Raw genomic sequence first — 20021 nt, forward strand, 5'->3', positions numbered from 1 at the left:
TTAAAAACCCTAGAGTTTGATGGGTATTGTTGGATATATTATTGGCTTGGCCCGTATAATATTTAATAATCAAATAAAACTCTATGGTACGTAACATTAAGCGTTGTATGGTTTAATACCATACAGGATTTTGACTGAATGTTAACTCAGCTTATATGGTTGGAAATTATCCATCTTAATTGAGAAGTTGAGAAAAGGACAAAGGGGTGCCACACGCATGCGCGTGCCGCCGCCGTCACCGCCGGCCGAGCCGGGCCGTGGCCGTGGGTGCGGGCATGGGTCGGGCCATGGTGTGGCGTGGCATGGCGTGGTGAGGCGGGCAGCGAGCGGGTGGGCATGGCTAGGTTTTGCCACTTAAATCCACATAATCATGGGAGTTTCTCTCCTTAATGGTGGAGGCGAATTGATTGTGCCAGTTACCGTCCCTTCTAATGGAGACGAGGGTCCCGATCTTCCGTCAGATTCAAGATAAACAACGATTTGTTCAGAGAGCGACACATTGATCCGGCTTCAGATCACAAAGACCCAAACCCTGCAACCTTAGCACCATATCTCCTCTGGTTATCAACCGTGTCACAATCCGGTTGACCTCACCAAGAAGGCTAATCCCTGCTGTGAATTGAAGAACACAAGCAAGAACAAGATAAAACGTAACTCAATTGAAGTGATAATTGCAGATGAATGATTAAGCACTCGAAGTTGGGGTCTTGCAAACCGATAACGGTGACTGTTCAATGACAGATTGATCTAAAACAAAACCCAAAACCTAATGTAGGTGCTGGCTACTGATTATATAGCCTAAGGGACGTCCAAGGATCCCTCTTCATGTCATAAAGGAGTCCTAACACGTTACAAGGCCCAACGGCCCAAAAGACGACGACGCAGCGTCGTGACAGATTCTGGACGTCAACTTGTTTTGACGATTCCCATTGATTCTAATGGAATTTTGATGAGGGACCACTTCCATTGGTTTTCTTATGAAATTATCTTTCCATCCATATGTGGATAATCAAAAAACAGAGTTCGAATGCATCCTGGGAGTACGTTTTATTGCAGACTGGTCCTGACGGTCGAGGCAGACTCGAACTCGGATTGGACTGGGCCTCTAGCTTGGCTTGGACATCCTTGCTAGCCTCCTAAGGTGGTGGCCAAGGAGAAGGACGTCCAAGGCCATCTCTTAGGTGTTCTCCATCTTCTTGGGGCGTGCTCCAACTTGGGCCTGGGTCCCAAGGATGTCTAATAAGCCCATGACGACAGTGTAGCTCCCGCCAAAAATAGCGACATAATATATTGGTGATTTGGAGGCCTTGCCGACGTGATATTGAGATGGAACTAGATCTATTTGAAAGCTTATCAAACAAGCTTTCCATCAAGTGCTCATTGACCTCGATCGCACTCCGGATGGATGAGTTATGGCCTTCCCAATGAGGCACTGTCGGGCTGCCAACGAACCGAAAGTTCAACTTTGATGAACTTCCATTATGAAACACATTTGAACCTACAATCAAATAGTGACATGTACATGTGGAACCAAGTGAACTATAACCAAAGCCACTATGCAAATGTAGGAACGAGCGCACCTTATAATCATTGTTCATATCCGAAGGTGCCATGTCCTCATCACCTTCCGCTTTCCGTCTCCTAGGAATCTCCACTGCCTTTCTCCCTTTCCGTCGCAGCCATATATCCGTAGTCCTCTATCGGTCCTTCTTCCTTCCACAACCACTCCTGAGAGAAACCACATCTCAGCAGCCCTTTGGCTTCCCCGTCCCGTACCTCTGCACGCATAGAGTAGCGGGAGAGCAGGTGCCTCCGAAACCCTCGTCCGCCTGAGAACCTTGCACGGGGTGAGCAGCGATTAGGTTTTTGAGGAGCGATCCATGACTACTCATCCATGTACATCTTCTTCCTGGTGGTGATCACTCTCAGAATCCGTTTTCTTCTCGGTGATTGCTTGTGGAACAGCAAAGCGTCTTCTTCCTGGTGACTTTTCATGGGACTGCACTGCGAACATCTTCCTACATCGACTACGGTCCACGATTTTGAGCAATGCACTATGTTGACTAGTGCGAATGGAGCTTTTGATGCCCTCGGAATGGGACCCTCCGCTAGGTACATTCTTATCTCTGTAATTACCGCACTCTGCGTTCTTACTGTATCGATCTGTATGTCATGTCTGCATGCTGTAGCATTCATTAGAGATATACACATGCACATGTATGCCATCACGAACCTACTGGTGTTATATTTCTGGATTAAATTAACCATGAAAATGCCTAAATTTCTAACAAGTCCAATGCTCAGTAGAAACAGACACCATAAAAAAAATGGGAGCTGGGCACAGGGTAGGAGGCTTTAGAGGAAAGTGGCTCCCATGAACACGCCTCCTGCCTATTTAAGTTGCGCTGCAGTGCTTGACTCACTACACTAGAACAACTCTTCCTGCATTTGTCTTGATCAGTGAGCAAGGGACCAAGACTTACCGACGGGTCAAGAAGAGTTTGTATGTATGTATGCTTCGTTGTTTTTTTAGTACTATCTACAAATTATTCCTTGCTACTTGATACGGTTGTTGGCGCTTTCTGGATCTAATCTTAGTTCAAGAACAAGAGAACCATGGCGGACTAGCAGCAGCCTCAGCCAAAAGAGATGAACATTGTCCATGCCGGTGGCCTCAACCTGCCTCTAGGGTTCCGCTTCCGTCCAAGTGACTTTGAGATTGTCAATGACTACCTCACGAACAAGGTGCGCAACAGGGACTTCATTTGCGCCCTCGGGGAGGTCGACCTAAATAAGACTGAGCCATGGGACCTCCTGAGTATGTAACAAGCAGCCTTGATCTGTAATGTACATACATATATGCCTTGGTATTGTTTGATCCGTGCAATGGATGCATGTTGCTACGCTAGTGATCGAGATGTGGTCTAATATATGGTGCTTAATTTGATCGCATGCTACAGGGGAGGCAAAAATGACCGAGAAAGAGTGGTACTTCTTCTCACAGAAGGACCGCAAGTACCCGACGGGGCTAAGGGACAATAAGGTCATGGAAGCTGGTTATTGGAAGGCGATCGGCAAGGACAAGGAGGTATACAAGCACACCAAAGGGGAAGGGGTGGTGAAAGTGCAATCAAGCCTTAATTATGGGTTTTAGTGATAATGACATCGCAATTAGAGAACTAATGAGATTTATTGAGATGACAAGCAGAAAATTTATATTCGTGGATGCTACACGAAATGGAGGAGCCCCCAACTACAAATATAGATGGCTTCAAACTCAAAGGAGGTTTAAATTCTCTTATATATTGAATTTGAGTATAGGAAAAGTCGTACTATAAAGGGGGGCACAATGCTTAAGCTAATCTATACTACCAAGTGCTCAAACATCCATATGCATCCTCAGATTCATAGCCAAGACAGTCTAAACTTCACTATTATCCTTATTGTCTTGTGGGGTACGAGCTCCGACTCGCCCGACCCTTGGGTATGGGCTTCGGTTTGCCCAACCCCTCGGGTGCGGGCTTCAGTTCACCCAACCCCTAGGTCACGAGCTCTAGTTCGCTCGACCCCTTGGGTGCAAACTCTGGTTCGCCCGACCCCTTGGTCGTTGGCTCCGTCTTGTCTAACCCTTTAGGTCACGGGCTCTGGCTTGCCCAACCCTTTGAGTACAGGCTCCAGTTCGCCCGACCCTTTGGTTGCAGGCTCTGTCTTGCCTAACCCATGGTCACAAGGTCTGGCTCTCCCAAGCCTTTGGTTGTGGGCTCCGTCTCATCTGACCCTTTGGGCCATGGGCTCTGGCTCACCTGACTCTTTGGGTGTGGGCTCCAGTTCGCCTGACCTCTTGGGTGAAATGTCCATTGGGGGCTAGGGGTATATATACCTTATCTTTTTCTCCCCAATGATTATCTGTTATTTAAGTGACCATTAGGGCCTAGGGGTATATATATTTTTCCCTTTCTTTCCCAACGGTAGTGAGATATAATAGAAAAACAAACTAACGAACTTGCTCCCTTCTTCCTCACTTCAGCACACTCAAAATAAAGTAGGAGCTCTCTCTCTCTCACTCCATTGTTGACCCCCCAAGCAAATCCATTGATTTCCCTATCAATCTTTGAGGGATAAGGGTCCAAAACTTAATAAGAGAGCATCTCCATTGATTCCTAAACTCTAAAGAGCACTGGTTCACGTCTTAGCCGGCGGTTGTGTTTGTTACTCTTGGAGCTTGGCTCCTAGCCGACTAGAGCATTGCCCGTGGAGTTTGCCAACTTATGTGGGAGCCCCAAGAGGTTTGTAACCACTTCTTGCAGTGAGTAAAATCACCCCTCATCTCAAGAGTTCACTCTCTTGACTTGAGAATAAGGTAGGGTTGAAAATCCCTAAGCCTTAGTGGTATACCTCAACAATGTTGACATAGGCAAGCCTTGGTGGCGAGCTGAACCATGAGATAAATCCTTGTGTCATCTTATGCTTGTGTTGATTCACTTGTGTTCTTGTTGTTGTTGACGTGATTTCTAGAATTGAGGCCAATCTACTTGTGTGTGGTGTTCCCACCACTTTCAGCTGTCAATCTGTGATCTACCACCCTATTGGAAGCTAAGAAATTTACCCTATCTAAATTTCGTTGAGTAGATTTTGAACTATGAACTAATCTCTCATGCAGGTGCGGCAGTGCCACGCTCATAGAGCGGCAGTGATGCGGGTGAATTTGATTTTGGTTTAAGTTAAATTTTTTAGGCCTATTCATGCCCCCATCTAGGCGTACCAGAGATCCTACAAGTGGTATCAGAGCAGGTTACCTCATGTGCGCTTCACCACATGAGGTTTGGAGCCTAGGGGAGGATCCGGTGTCGTGAAGCCCATCAACGTCAATCCGAAGGACGTTTGGCTACATGACACCGATAGCTATGAGCTTAGTGCCTCTACAGCGAGCAACTCCACGCTTTCGTAGCTAGAGGCAACCGATGCCGAAAAAGCTCAAAATAAAGAAGAAAGAAGAAGAAAAAGAGCAGCTAGAAAAGAGAAAAAGAGAAGAAAGAGAGAAGAAGAAGGAGCAGCAACTGTTAGAAGAGAAGAAAGCAAGAAAAGAAGAAAGAAGACTCAAGAGTGAAGCCAGAAGAAAAAGAAGAGAAGCAAGAAAGAAGAAGGAACAAGAAGCAAAAGCCTCCAATGCATCTTTAAGTGAGCTATCTAGCAGCTCCAAAGATGGTGATGATGATGAGTCCTACCAAGTACATAGCAAGAAGGATAAGAAAGGAAAGGATAAGAAGAATGACGATAATAAATATGCCGTCGTATCCTTTAACTATTCTTCTATGTCTATGACTAACCATGATCGCAAGTCTTTAATCAATGTGCCCATGGGCAAGTTACCTCATTTCGATGGGACTAACTTTGCTAGATGGAAGCACTTGATGAGATCCTATCTTACAGGTCTTCATCCTAAAATTTGGGAGGTTGTTTGCAATGGATTTGAGCTACCTGTTGATCCCAAGAATCCAACCATGGAAGAAATGAGAATCATCCACCTCAACGGTCAAGCTACTAGTGTGCTACTTAGTGCCTTGGATGGTGATGAGTACAATAGAGTGATTGGTGTGGATGTTGCTAAGCAAATTTGGGATACTTTGCATCTTGCACATGAAGGAGTTGATAGTGAGAGAGGCAAGAATTGATTTGTTGATGTCCAAGCTCAATTGATTTGTTATCTTGGATGGAGAAGGGCCACAAGAGATGTTTGATAGGTTGATGATAATGGTGGGCAAGATTACAGGCTATGGTTGTGAGGAGCTAGATGATCATAAAGTTATCAAGATTATGTTGGAAGCTTATTCACTAAGAAATGAGACCATAGTCACTTTAATTAGAGACAAGAAGAAGTTTGAGTACTTCACACCAAATGATATACTTGGAAGGATCTTGACCTTTGATATGCAAAGAGAAGAAGCAAATAAGAGGAAGAAGCTTGGAGAATTGCAAGCAAAGCTAGAAGGCATCAAGATCAACAAGGATGTAGCTCTCAAGGCCAACAAATCAAGCAAGCAAGGCTCTACTAGCAAGTCCAAGATCAACAAGCAAGCTTCAACTAGCAAACCCAAGGCAAGCAAGCAAGTTCAAGAAAGAGTAGAGACCACCTCATCCTCTAGTGAGAGTGAACATGATGATGACCAATACGAGAAAGCAGATGATATTGCTCTCTTTATAAGGAGGTATCACAAGGGGCTAAAGAAGCAAGGCTACAAGGTAGTGAAGAGAAGCTTCCCAAACAAGAAAAAGAGGACATGCTACAATTGTGGAAGCACCGATCACTTCATTGCCAAGTGTCCATATGAGATCAAGGACAACAAAAACAAGAAGGACAAGAAAGAGGAGAAGGCCGACCGTAGAAAGAGCAAGAAGTACATGAGAGAGGCTCACATTGGGCATGAATGGGACTCAACTAAAGAAAGCTCAAGTGAAGAAGATGAGAAAGTTGCAACCATTGCTATCCATGAGCCATCTTCTTCACCAAGACTCTTCACCAACATATTCGATGATGACTACTACTCCCCTCACATTTGTCTTATGGCAAAGGCTGAGAAAGTAAAATCTAAATCCAAGGCCAAAGCTCCTCCACCTCCACCTCCTAGTGATATCTCTAGTAGTGATATTAGTGATAGCTCTAGTGATGATGAATCTAGTGATGATGAATCTAGTGATGAAGAAATAAACATGATAACTAAAAATTTGGATGGAAAGACCAAATTATTAATCACTAAGCTAATGGAGGATTTAGAGTGTCCAAGCCAAGCTAGAATCTAGAGAAGAGACTCTTATCCAACAAGAGGATCTCTACATTGCTAGCAAAGAAGCTCTTGTATTAGAGAGAAGTGAGGTGGAATCCTTGTGCAAGGCCTTGGCCAAAGAACAAGGGGACCATGCTATCACAAAGAAAGAAAATATTGCTCTCAAGAAAAGGTATTGTGACTTAGATGAAAAGGCACAAAGAACTTGAGCTGCAATATAACATTCTTTGGGACAGCAACTCACATCCCTCTAAGGCAAATGATGCCTCTACTACCTTCACTAGTCAAGGTTGTGGAAAATGTTACAATATTGATTTGAATGCTTATTCCACTAACCATGCAAACATGGAGGCAATGAGAAAAGAAATTGGTAGACTCAATGAGATCATTAGCAAGGGCTGCTTGAGTGGTAAGGCTCAAGTAAGTGATAAGAAGGCAAATAATCCAAAAGTGCCTCAATTCAAGCAAGGGAGACACCCCTCAATCAAGCATGGGCTTGGGCACACTGCAGGAGCCAAGACAAATGGAAAAAAGATCATAAATGGCTATGAGTGTGTCAAGTTTGAGAGGAAGGAAAAAATTGGTACAGATTAGCCTGCATAGACAGCGGCAGTGCCACAATCTAGAGCGGTGGTGCCGCACCGCGGCGGTGCCGTAATGAAGGCCGGCTATGCCGCTCCCCGCAAAAATGGGAAGGCTACCAATTCTGCCCCTGATCAAACTAAGCCTAAGAAGAAGGTGTTCTAGTAGAAATAGGTTCAGCAGAAGCCAATGGAATTAGTATGGGGCACTATGAACAAGTATGCCTATCAACCAAAGTTTCAACCACCTCAACAAAGCTTGACTTCATGTTTTCTTTTAAGGAACAACAACAGTGGAAAAGTGGTTGCCAAATATGTTGGAAAGGAAGCCAACACATATAGGAATACTTCTGTTTGGGTTCCAAAATTTCTTGTGACTAACATGCAAGGCCCCAAGTCAAATTGGGGACCTAAATCAAGCAACTAAATCTATTTTGTAGGCATACTCCTTCGGTGGATCAAGTTGGGTGCTTGATAGTGGATGTACAAATCATATGACCAGATAAAGGAGTATGTTCTCATCATATTCCCCAATGACGCACTCAAATGAAAATATTATCTTTGGAGATAATTTAAAGGGGGATGTGATTGGTCTCGATAAAGTTGCTACAACCCTTGAGCATTCAATTACAAATGTATTACATGTTGATTCATTGAGTTACAATTTGTTGTCCGTTTCTCAATTGTGTGAGATGGGCTACAATTGTCTCTTTTCGAATAAGGGTGTGGAAGTATTTAGAAGGGAGGATTCCTCTATTGTCTTTATGGGTCAATTAAAGAATAAGCTTTACTTAGTTAATTTCAACCAAAGTAAAGCTAAGCTTGAGACTTATTTATTGGCAAAATCTAGCATGGGTTGGCTTTGGCATCGTCGACTAGCCCATGTTGGGATGAGGAACTTGTCCAAACTTCTAAAAGATGAAAACATCCTTAGGCTAATAGATGTTCACTTTGAGAAAGATAGGATATGTAGCGCTTGTCAAGCTGGAAAGCAAGTTGGCGTACCTTGCCCACCAAAGAGCATCATGACCATGACGCAACCATTGGAGCTCATACACATGGATCTCTTTAGACCGGTCGCCTACCTAAGTATCAGGGGTAACAAATATGGTCTTGTTATTGTTGATGATTATTCTCATTTCACTTGGGTATTTTTCTTGTTTGATAAGTGTCAAGTTAGAGATAAAGTGAAGACTTTTGTTAGAAGAGCTTAAAAGGAGTTTGGTCTCTCCATCAAGAAAATGAGAAGCGACAATGGGACCGAATTAAAGAACGCCCAAGTTAAGGAGTTTCTTGATGAAGAGGGCATCAAGCATGAGTTTTCAACTCCATACAGTCCTCGACAAAATGTTGTAGTAGAGAGAAAGAATCGTACACTAATTGACATGGCAAGGACAATGCTAGATGAGTACAAGATGCCAGACCTCTTTTGGTGCGAAGCCGTCAACACCGCTTGCTATGCCATCAACCACCTCTACCTACACAAGAAGTTGAAGAAGACTTCATATGAGCTTCTAACCGGTAACAAACCAATGGTGTCCTACTTTAGAGTGTTTGGGTACAAGTGTTTTATACTTAATAAGAAACCCAAAACCTCTAAATTTGCACCTAAGGTTGATGAAGCTTTTCTTCTTGGTTATGGATCAAATGAGCATGCCTATCGTGTTTTCAACAAAACCTCTAGGAGAGTTGAAATAGCGGTAGATGTAACATTTGATGAATCTAATGGCTCTCAAATGAAGCAAGTTAATTCAAGTGTTGTAGGAAAGGAGGATCCACCATGTGAAGCAGTCAAGCAATTGGCTATTGGTGATATTAGACCACAAGAAGATGAAGTCACTAAAGTGGTGGTTCCTCAAGCTACTGATGAACAAAGTTCCGCTGACATACATGATGCTGAGGGGGAGCCGACCCCTACTACAAATCAGCAGAGCGGTAGTGCCGCACATAAGAGCGGTAGTGCTGCACTCCCTCTGACAGCAACAGCAAGTCCAACTCTGATTCAAGGATAGAACCTACAACCTATATTCGAGCAAGAAGATAATGAAGATCCAGAAGATGGACAAGAGGCCATTGATTATCCAAGGCTAAGGCAAACAATATAACAGGATCATCCCGTTGACAACATCCTTGGGAGTCTTCGAAAGGGGGTAACAACTCATTCACATTTAGCAAACTTTTGCCAATATTACTCGTTTGTTTCCTCTTTGGAACCTCTTAAGGTTGAGCAAGCACTTGGAGACCCGGATTAGGTGATGGCCATACAAGAAGAGCTAAATAACTTTGAAAGAAACCAAGTGTGGACCTTGGTGGAGAGACCCAACACCAATATTATTGGCACCAAGTGGTCTTCCGCAACAAGCAAGATGAGAATGGCGTGGTGACAAGAAACAAGGCAAGATTGGTTGCTCAAGGTTTCACTCAAGAAGAGGGCTTGGACTTTGAGGAAACATATGCACCGGTGGCAAGACTTGAAGCAATTCAAATGCTTCTAGCCTATGCCGCTCATCACAATTTCAAGCTATATCAAATGGATGTGAAGAGTGCATTCCTTAATGGCCCCATTCAAGAACTTATCTATGTTGAGCAACCACCGGGTTTTGAAGATCCCAAGTTCCCCAACCACGTTTACAAACTCCAAAAGGTGCTCTATGGGCTTAAGCAAACACCAAGAGCATGGTATGAATGCCTTAAGGAATTTTTGCTTAAACAAGGCTTTGAAATAGGCAAAGCTGACTCTACCCTTTTCACTCACAAAGTTGAAAAAGATATATTTGTGTGTCAAATATATGTTGATGACATAATATATGGTAGTACTAATCATTCTTTTTGTGAGGAATTTAGTAGGATCATGACCAAGAGATTTGAGATGTCCATGATGGGTGAATTGAAGTTCTTCCTTGGATTTCAAATCAAGCAAGTGAAGGATGGAACTTTTATTAGCCAAACGAAGTACACTCATGATATGCTCAAGAAGTTTGACATGGTGAATGCCAAGCCTATCAAAACTCCCATGCCAACCAATGGACATCTTGATCTCAACATTGAAGGGAAAACCATGGATACCAAGGTATATCGTTCCATGATCGGCTCTCTACTATATTTGTGCACATCTAGGCCTGATATTCAGTGCCGGTCCTACGATTTTAAGGGCCCTCTAGCGATCTCGTCGTAACGGTCCCCTTGACTATGTATAAAATCTTATAATATATATACACTAATTTTATTTGTAAAACAAAAGCAAATTCAATAACATATTTTTAATTTAACATGTCTGATAATTATCGAGGAACAATATAGATTAAGCAATATATTTGTAGGTGTATGATAATTCCAGGAACAATGTAGATTAAAAAAACAACATATTCGTTTTCTTTTCTCACCCATGATAAATGTTTCTCAGGTAACATTCTAAAATTCTAACACCTAAATTAGAAGAAAAATATGACTATATGGGTATAAAGTACTAGAAGTCTGGAATACTATACAAATAATTAATTTGGATTAAAAATAAAAAGAAAAAAATATCTTGGGCCTAAACAACTGATCGGTGATCGCAATTCGTAAGAAGCCAAAAATCAAGATGTCATCGTCGTGGAGCCTTGTCTGGTCACCATCCTAGTGAACCGTGTCCGTGTCTCTGGTAGTCTAGCTCTTCGCGAAGGCGTGGCTTGCCAGCTCCGCCTGTGTAAGGCGCACGTCGCGAACTCACGATCAGAGTGTGCTGTGTGCAGCGTGACTTCTCGCCTCCTCTCTACCCGAGGGCTATGGAAAAAGAAAACTAGGAAAGAAATATTGATGTTGTCTTTTGGGGCCGTCTGGCCAATTCTATGTCTCTATTCTCATTAGTTTGCTAATGCCTAATGGACTATAGGATCTAGAGATTTGTATATCTGGGCTTGGGCCCCTCCTCCGTGTGGGACCTCGGCCGTCGCACCTGATGCCCTGCCCCTAGGGCCGGCACTGCTGATATTATGCTTAGTATGTGCATGTGTGCTAGATTTCAAGCTAACCCTAAAGAGTGTCATTTAGTGGCCGTTAAGAGAATCTTGAGATATCTAGTACAAACTCCTAACCTTGGCTTATGGTATCCTAAGGGCAAGTTTGATCTACTTGGGTATTCAGATTCCGATTACGCCAGTTGCAAAGTAGATCAAAAAAGCACTTTAGGGACATGTCAATTCCTTAGATGATCCCTAGTGTCATGGAGTTCTAAAAAGCAAAATTGTGTAGCCCTTTCCACCGCCAAGGCCGAGTATGTTGTAGCCGGTGCATGTTGTGCTTAACTACTTTGGATGAGGCAAACCCTTTAAGATTTTGGATGTCATTTTACCAAAATCCCATTATTATGTGACAATGAGAGTGCCATTAAGCTTGCAAACAATCCCATAAGTCACTCTAGAACCAAGCACATAGACATCCGTCATCATTTCTTGAGAAATCATGAAACCAAAGGAGATATCGAAATTCACCATGTGAGCATCGAAAAGCAACTAGCCGATATCTTCACAAAGCCCCTCGATGAGTCAAGGTTTTGTGCTTTATGTAGTGAGCTAAATATACTTGATTCTCATAATGTGGTTTGAATTTTAGCATTCCTCTATTTGATAAACTAGTATCTAGGCAAAAGAGTTAAAAATTTTCATATTGTGCATGAAAATGATTTATAAAAGACAACTTATGTATCATGATCATGGTCTATACTGATTATTTATTTATGTTCATGGTATATAGGTGACATGTGTCCATATCTAATATAGAGAGAGTCATATAGATTATAGCTAACTCCCACTGCAGTGCCACACTTTGAATCTCAATTGAGATTCGGCCCAAACGGTTTTTACTGTAGGGCCCATTTATTCTTCCTCTTATCTTAGGACTATAGTAACTTCCTTCCCTCTCTCTCTTTCCCCCCGATGCCGATGCCCACGCCTATCTCTCCTCTCACACCAGTGCCATCATCGTCGCTTGGCCGCACGTTGCCAATCTCTGGTAGTGCCACGATAGCTGCCAGCTCTCCCTCAATGACGCTGACGGCTGCTACTACCCCTAGCCTGAGCAATTTCTTCCCTCTCCTCTCCTATCCTCGGTTGAGAAGATGGAGCACAGAGATAATGACCAAAGGGGGAAAAGGAAGATGAATGAACAAAGAGACAAGGATCCACCTCGCCGTGGTCGAGGGAGGTCAACAGCAGCAGGTAGTAGTGCAGCTCCAAGGGGACTTGGTGATAAGGGGACGCGTGAGCAATACATCGAAGATGAGGAGACGCTAGAGATGACAGGTTGTACCACTAATGCCATTCCCGACACCTCATAGCATCTTTCTGAGTTTGATGGTAGATACATAAGAAATTTTAAGGGTGAGATCATCATGAGACCTCTAGATGACTCCCGCCAGCATGTAGTTGTCAACTATTCCAAGAGTTGGAAGCTGGTGGAAGAGGCAAGCGAGATCAATCCCTATGCAGTGTGCAAAGATTTGGGCATTTATTACAAATTCTGGAATGAGTTTCATTCCAACCTTTATGCCACTATCATTCTTGCATCCAAGAAAACCAAGATCATCAAGATGCAGTATATTGATTGGGATGAGATGCTGAAGAAGGAGGAGCCTAAGTTTGACAAGGTGATCAAAATTTGTGATAGGTTCTAGCTTTCAAACATCATGGGTTTCCTGTATAACTAGAATGAGGAAGTCCTTGCATAGTTTCATGCCACATACTTCTATGACCAGGCCTCTGATGAAATTCATTGGATGACTGATGGTCGGCACTACCGAGTGGACTTTATCACTTTTAGCTAGATTCTTGGCTTTGGGGAGGAGCATAGAGGTTACACTTATATTCATGATGAGCCTCGAGCTAAGATCCGTGACATCAGTTACATGTGAAGAGATAGAAGGATTGCAGATGGCAAGAGGAGTGGTCTACATAGCTTCAATTATATCCTCAACAACCTCATCAGGAACACCATCAACCCAAAGGATGGAGTAGCCTCATATATTAATGGCTATGTGAGAAATATGTTGGCTAGATTTGCTCTAGGTAGGGACAGGTTTAATGTCCCTAGATTCATGTGGACTAAATTGAGATTTGCCATGGAGAATGGGAGGAGGGGTCTGCCCTATGCCCCCTACCTCATGTTCATGATTGAGAGGGTCACTGGATTTTATTTCCCAAAGGATGGGATGCACACCGTCTACAAAATTGAGAAGACTCAGCCTGCTGCAGCTACTCAGGGAGCGGGGAGCTCTCATGCTCATGTAGATGTCCCTGAATCTCCCCGCTCTAGGTCTCGTAGTGGAGGCAAGATGAAGAAGTTTGGCAAGTGGTTGAAGGCAATCTTCAAAAAGTGCACCTATGTAGCTAACAGAGCATATGAGACACAGCGTGAGCAACATCAGCAGCATGGATAGGACCTCACACCACTTCCTCCTATTCCACCTCCTCCATAGTATGACCTTCCGAGTCTCTCTAACATAGATTCAGAACATGAGGAGGAGAAGCAGGGACGAGCAGCAGATTGGGATGAGACTTTGGAGGGATACTGTCAGAGACAGGAGCTGAGGCATTCCACTCATTCCACTTGCTACATCGCCACCACTCACTATCAGGGTCATGCACGTATTGACTCTGATGATGATGGTGGTGATGGTGGTGCCAGGACTGTTGTGGGAGGTGATGATATTGATTTCACTAACATCCAGGGAGATGACGAGTAGGTGTTGATCTTTCTTCTTTTCCTCTCTTTTTGGTGCTTTATGCCAAAGGGGGAGAAAATTAGAGGGGTCAACAACTTTTCGCAACAGCTGCGCTTCATGTCCTATTCAATGAGTGTTAGTCTTCACTAGGTAGAAAGTTTGAGAGTTGCTCAAAACTTTAAATTATGAAATAATGCTACTATTTGACTCTTTGTTTATCAGATATGGACATGTATCGTTTTGTGGATTAGAAGTCATCTTATTGTGCTAGGTTGCATATCCTTTTGTCTAAATTGGCTGTGTGGTGCTTGACTCTGTCTTGCTCGTATAGTCAGGTGTGGCTCTGCCGCACAGCAGCAAGCACATGTGTGCATAAACTATCATTTGCATCAAGTTTTACATACTTGACACAGTATGAAGCACCCCATAGGAGCTTGGATGTAGAGGGAGCCCCATCACTTTCACTAAAATGTGAATCTTGGCTTCTTATGCCAATTTGAGAATTCAATTCTCTATTCACATATTTTGGGGGAGACTCTACACCCATGGCTCGAAAAGTCTCAGTATTTATTTTATATCTTTTGTAAGCTCTAATTGAGTTGTCATCAATCACCAAAAAGGGGGAGATTGAAAGTGCAATCAAGCCTTAATTATGGGTTTTCGTGATAATGACATCACAATTAGAGAACTAATGAGATTTATCAAGATGACAAGCAGAAAATTTATATTCGAGGATGCTACACAAAATGGAGGAGCCCCCAACTACAAATATAAATGGCTTCAAACTCAAAGGAGGTATAAATTCTCTTATATATTGAATTTGAGTATAGGAAAAACCATACTATAAAGGGGGACCATAATGCTTAAGCTAATCTAAGCTACCAAGTGCTCAAACATCCACATGCATCCTTAGATTCATAGCCAAAACAGTCTACACTTCACTATTATCCTTACTGTTTTGCGGGGTGCAAGCTCCGACTCACTTGACCCCTTGGGTGCGGGCTCCAATTCGCCCAACAACTTGGCTGTGGACTCCGGTTCACCCAACCCCTAGGTCATGGGCTCCGATTTGCCTGACCCCTTGGGTGCGGGCTCCGGTTCGCCTGACCCCTTGGTCGTGGGCTCCGTCTCATTTGACCCTTTGGGTCATGGGCCCTAGCTCGCCCGACCCTTTGGGTGCTGGCTCCGGTTCACCCAACCCTTTGGTCGCATGCTCCATCTCACCCGGCCCTTGTTCACAGGCTCTGGCTTGCCTGAGCCTTTGGTCACGGGCTCCGTCTCGTCCGACCCTTTGGGTCATGGGCTCTGGCTCGCTCGACTCTTTAGGTGCAGGCTCCATCTTGCATGACCCTTGGTCGTGGGCTCCAGCTTGCTCGACCCTTTGGTCACAGGCTCTATCTCGCCCGACCCTTGGTCGTGGGTTCTGGCTCGCCCGACCCTTTGGTGGAGGCCTCATCTCACCCGACCTCTTGGGTGAAATGTCCGTTGGGGGCTAGGGTATATATACCTTTTCTTTTTCTCCCTAATGGCTATCTATGGTTTAAATGACCGTTGGGGCCTGGGGGTATATATACTTTTCCCTTTCTTTCCCAATGGTAGTGAGATACAATAGAAAAACAAATGAACGAACCTGCTCTCTTCTTCCTCACTTTAGCACACTCAAAATAGAGCAGGAACTCTCTCTCTCTCTCTCTCACTCCATTATTGATGTCAAGCCCCCAAGCAAAACTTGATAAGAGTCCAAAACTTGATAAGAGAGCATCTCCATTTATTCCTAAACTCTAAAGAGCACTTGGTTCACGTCTTAGCCGACGGTTGTGTTTGTTACTCTTGGAGCTTGGCTCCTAGCTGGCTAGAGCGTCGCCCGTGAAGTTTGCCAACTTGTGTGGGAGCCCCGAGAGGTTTGTAACCACTTCTTGCAGTGAGTAAAATCAACCCTCATCTTAAGAGTTCACTCTCTTGACTTGAGAACAAGGTAGGGTTGCAAATCCCTAAGCCTTAGTGGTATACCTCAACAACATGGACATAGGCAAGCCTTGGTGGTGAGCTAAACCATGGGATAAATCCTTGTATCATCTTGTGCTTGTGTTGCTTCACTTGTGTTCTTGTTGTTGTTGACATGATTTCTAGAATTAAGGCTGATCTACTTGTGTGTGGTGTTCCCACCACTTTCAGTTGTCAATCTATGATCTACCACCCTATAGGAAGCTAAGAAATTTACCCTATCTAAATTTTGTTTGGTAGATTTTGAACTGTGAACTAATCTCTCCCGCAGGTGCAGTAGTGCCGTGCTCATAGAGCGGCAGTGCTGCGGGTGAATTTGATTTTGATTTAAGTTGAATTTTTTTAGGACTATTCACCCCCCTCTAGGCGTACTAGAGATCCTACAGGTGGTGCTGCTCATCAGCATGAAGAAGACGCTTGTCTTCTACAAAGGCACGGCTCCTAGGGGCAACAAAATGAACTGGATGATGCACGAGTATAGGCTCGAAGGCAGCGGTAGGCTCCCTAGCCCCACATCCACATCCAGCTCAGCCACTAACACCACCACAGCTATGGAAGCTTTAGCTTCTACTTCCAAGGTGCGTGGTAGTGGTAACAACACTGGCATGATGTATGTCAATATGCTACTTGCTTTATTTGCTTAACCAAATCTGATTTTGCTTCTGGTTTACAAATGAAATTCACGTAGGATGAGTGGGTGGTCTGTCGTGTGTTCCACAAGACCACTAGGATTAGGAAGATGACTGTACTAGCGTACCAAGTGGCCATGCCTGGTGCTGAGATTGATTAAAATCAGAACAACATCCTGGCCATGGCCATCCCCATGCCGCTACAACTACCGTAACCCATGCCCATGCCCATGCAATTTCCCATCTTGCCAGACTTTGCCATGGACCCAGTGCCCACCAACTACCCCAACCCCAATGCTGGCATGGGGATGCCACTAGTGATGCGGCCTATGGTAGGTATTGGTGGCGCTGATGGGCTTTAGATCAGTGGTGCCCTATTCAGCAATCTGATGGTTGTGCCACCACCGATGAACTTCTACCACCAGATGGGCATGGGGGTAGTCGCTGGTTAGATGGGCATGGGGGAACTACCAGGCTAGATGGGCATGGTGAAAGCTCTAGTTTGGTTTTGGTGAATTGATGAAACCCTAAGTGCTAACCTAGTTTATCAAAGTGATCATGAGATAGGTAGCACATTCCAAGTTGTGAAGCAAATGAAGATCATGACATGATGATGGTGATGTCATGGTGATGATCAAGTGCTTGGACTTGAAAAGAAGAAAGAGAAAAACAAAAGGCTCAAGGCAAAGGTATAAGTGGTAGAAGCCATTTTGTTTTGGTGATCAAGACACTTAGCAAGTGTGATCACATTTAGGTTCGATAGCCGTACTAATAAGAGGGGTGAAACTTATATCAAAATACGGTTATCAAAGTACCACTAGATGCTCTAACTCATTGCATATGCATTTAGGATCTAGTGGAGTGCTAACACCCTTGAAAATATTTGTGAAAATATGCTAACACACATAAACAAAAGTGATACACATTGTGTTTAGCACTTGGGAGCAAGGATTTGAAACTTCACTAGCGGAGTGCAGACAGTTTGATGGTGCCATCGGTGCCCTATACAGAAAAGATAGGGTTTCACATAGTGCACTAGACACTGGTCACGTGGTGATCAGACTCTGGGGAGCAGCGTCTGGTCAATTATAAAAGAAGGTGGTACTCTCGGCCTGAGACATGACACAAGCGATCGGACTCTAGCTAAACACTATTTAGCATCCGGTCCTGCTGATATGGCGGCACACTGAGAAGACGGTTAGTGACCGGACACTGGGTGAGTCCGGTCGGTCATGACCGAATGCGTCTGGTCGTGAAAGGAACCTTACTGGAAGTGACCGGACGCTAAGCGACTGTGCGTCCGGTCCTACACTATAGTGCGTCCGGTCACAACTTAAGTGTACTGATGACCGTAGAGATTGGACGATCAGCATTTGAAGCAGGGGACATGTGGCAAAAATCTGAGGACCAAACATTGGGGTCCTATGTCCGGTCAATTCGATCGACGCATCCGGTCGCCCTGATTTCTCAGTGAACAGAGAGCCAACGGCTCTATTCATGGGGGCTCTCTATTTAAGCCCCATTGCCAGCTCTAGCTCACTCTCTTGGCCATTTTGCATTGACATAGCAACCTTGTGAGCTTAGCCAAAGCCCTCCCACTCATCTCCATCATAGATTCATCATCTTTGTGAGATTGGGAGTGAATCCAAGTGCATTGCTTGAGTGTTTGCATCTAGAGGCACTTGGTGTTCGTGTTTCTCTATGGGATTCACTTGTTACTCTTGGTGGTTGCCGCCACCTAGATGGCTTGGAGCAGCTAGGACCATCGAATGGAGGTTGGTGATTGTCTCCGGCTTCAATCGTGGTGATTGTGAGGGAGTCTTGACCTTTCCCTGGTGGAGAGCTAAAAGGTACTTTAGTAAATTGCTCATGGCTTGTGTGATCCTCATGTTGTGTTGGTTGTGCGGCATCCTATTGAGGGTATGGCATGTGATGCCAATTAGCGCGTGAACCTCCAAGTGAGTGAATCGCTACAACGAGGACTAGCTTGCCAGCAAGCAAGTGAACCTTGGTAAAAAATCATTGTCATCATTTGATTCCGAGGTGATTGGTCTTCATTGGTATTCATTCATGTGATTGATTGGTTCATTACTCAACTCGTCGGTATAACCATCTTGCTCACTCTCTTTACATTACCGTAAACTAGTTGTCAGGCTCTTTAGTGTAGCTAGTCGTAAGAGCTTGTTAGTTTGGTTAGTGTGGCTCTTTAGTTAGCCTTTGAGAGCATACTAACTTAGTGTAGTGACATAGTCATTGTGTGGATAGAAACTATATAAACTAGAGTTTGTGGTAGGTGGCTTGCAATTTTAGTAGGTTAGTGCAACACTCGCTTCGCCTCATATTTGTCTAACTGGTTTGCTAAGTGTTGTTGTAGAATTTTTTAATAGGCTATTCACCCCCCTCTAGCCATTAAGACCTTTCACATGGGGGCACCAGTAGGCTAGATGGGCATTGGAGCTATTGGCCAGATGGACATAGGAGTAGTTGGCGTTGGCGGCTTCGATGTTGCTGCGCCGGAGAGTAGGCCGTCCTCGATGGTGTTGCAGAAGGATGAGCAGGCTAATGCTGCTGAGATCTCATCGATGATGTCCGTCACCGGCCCAGGGTCCGCGACCACCACCATAGAGATGGATGGCATATGGAAGTACAAGTACTGAAGAAGTAAACATGGAGGGTGGAGTGCGAAGACATGAATTCGCATAAATATGCATGTTATATCTATATCTGCATTGCATTTTGTGAAATAACGCATGGTTTATATATTTCCGTAATAACTAGTCGATAAGCTATGTGTGTATGCATGTACTAGTATATGCACCATATCATTGTTGCATGTGTGGTATATGTGTATCGTTTGGTCTTAGTAATCTAGGGCATGATAGTATGCATACCTGGATATTTGACATCTGCTTGGTTGTGTTGATGGTTATATTGTAAGAAAAGCATATTGTTGTTTGGTACAATATTATCCTGAACCTATTATATATATATATATATATATATATATATATATATATATATATATATATATGTGTGTGTGTGTGTGTGTGTGTGTGTGTGTGTGTGTGTGTGTGTGTGTGTGTGTGTGTGTGTGTGTGTGTGTGTGTGTGTGTGTGTGTGTGTGTGTGTGTGCGCGTGCGCGTGTGCGTGTGTGTGTGTGTGAATTATAGTATGTTGTTTAAGATATGAACTTGATTGCCAAATTAAACATACAATTAATGTGTTTATATTGTGATCTTTTTATAAGGACAACGGAATATGCATGTGATAGTTGTCACACCTGCACACCTCTCTGGTTGTCAGATAGGAACAAAACAAATCCCGC

The 20021-nt window shown here is 43.9% G+C and overlaps 1 pseudogene; it reads left to right on the forward strand.

Moving 5' to 3' along the window:
* The first annotated feature begins 2616 nt into the window (after window positions 1-2616).
* On the forward strand, window positions 2617-19353 carry LOC136514891 (NAC domain-containing protein 20-like; annotated as a pseudogene).
* The last annotated feature ends 668 nt before the right edge of the window (window positions 19354-20021 follow it).

Source organism: Miscanthus floridulus, chromosome 17 (assembly GCF_019320115.1).
Source record: "Miscanthus floridulus cultivar M001 chromosome 17, ASM1932011v1, whole genome shotgun sequence".
In the NCBI taxonomy this organism is placed as follows: Eukaryota; Viridiplantae; Streptophyta; class Magnoliopsida; order Poales; family Poaceae; genus Miscanthus; species Miscanthus floridulus.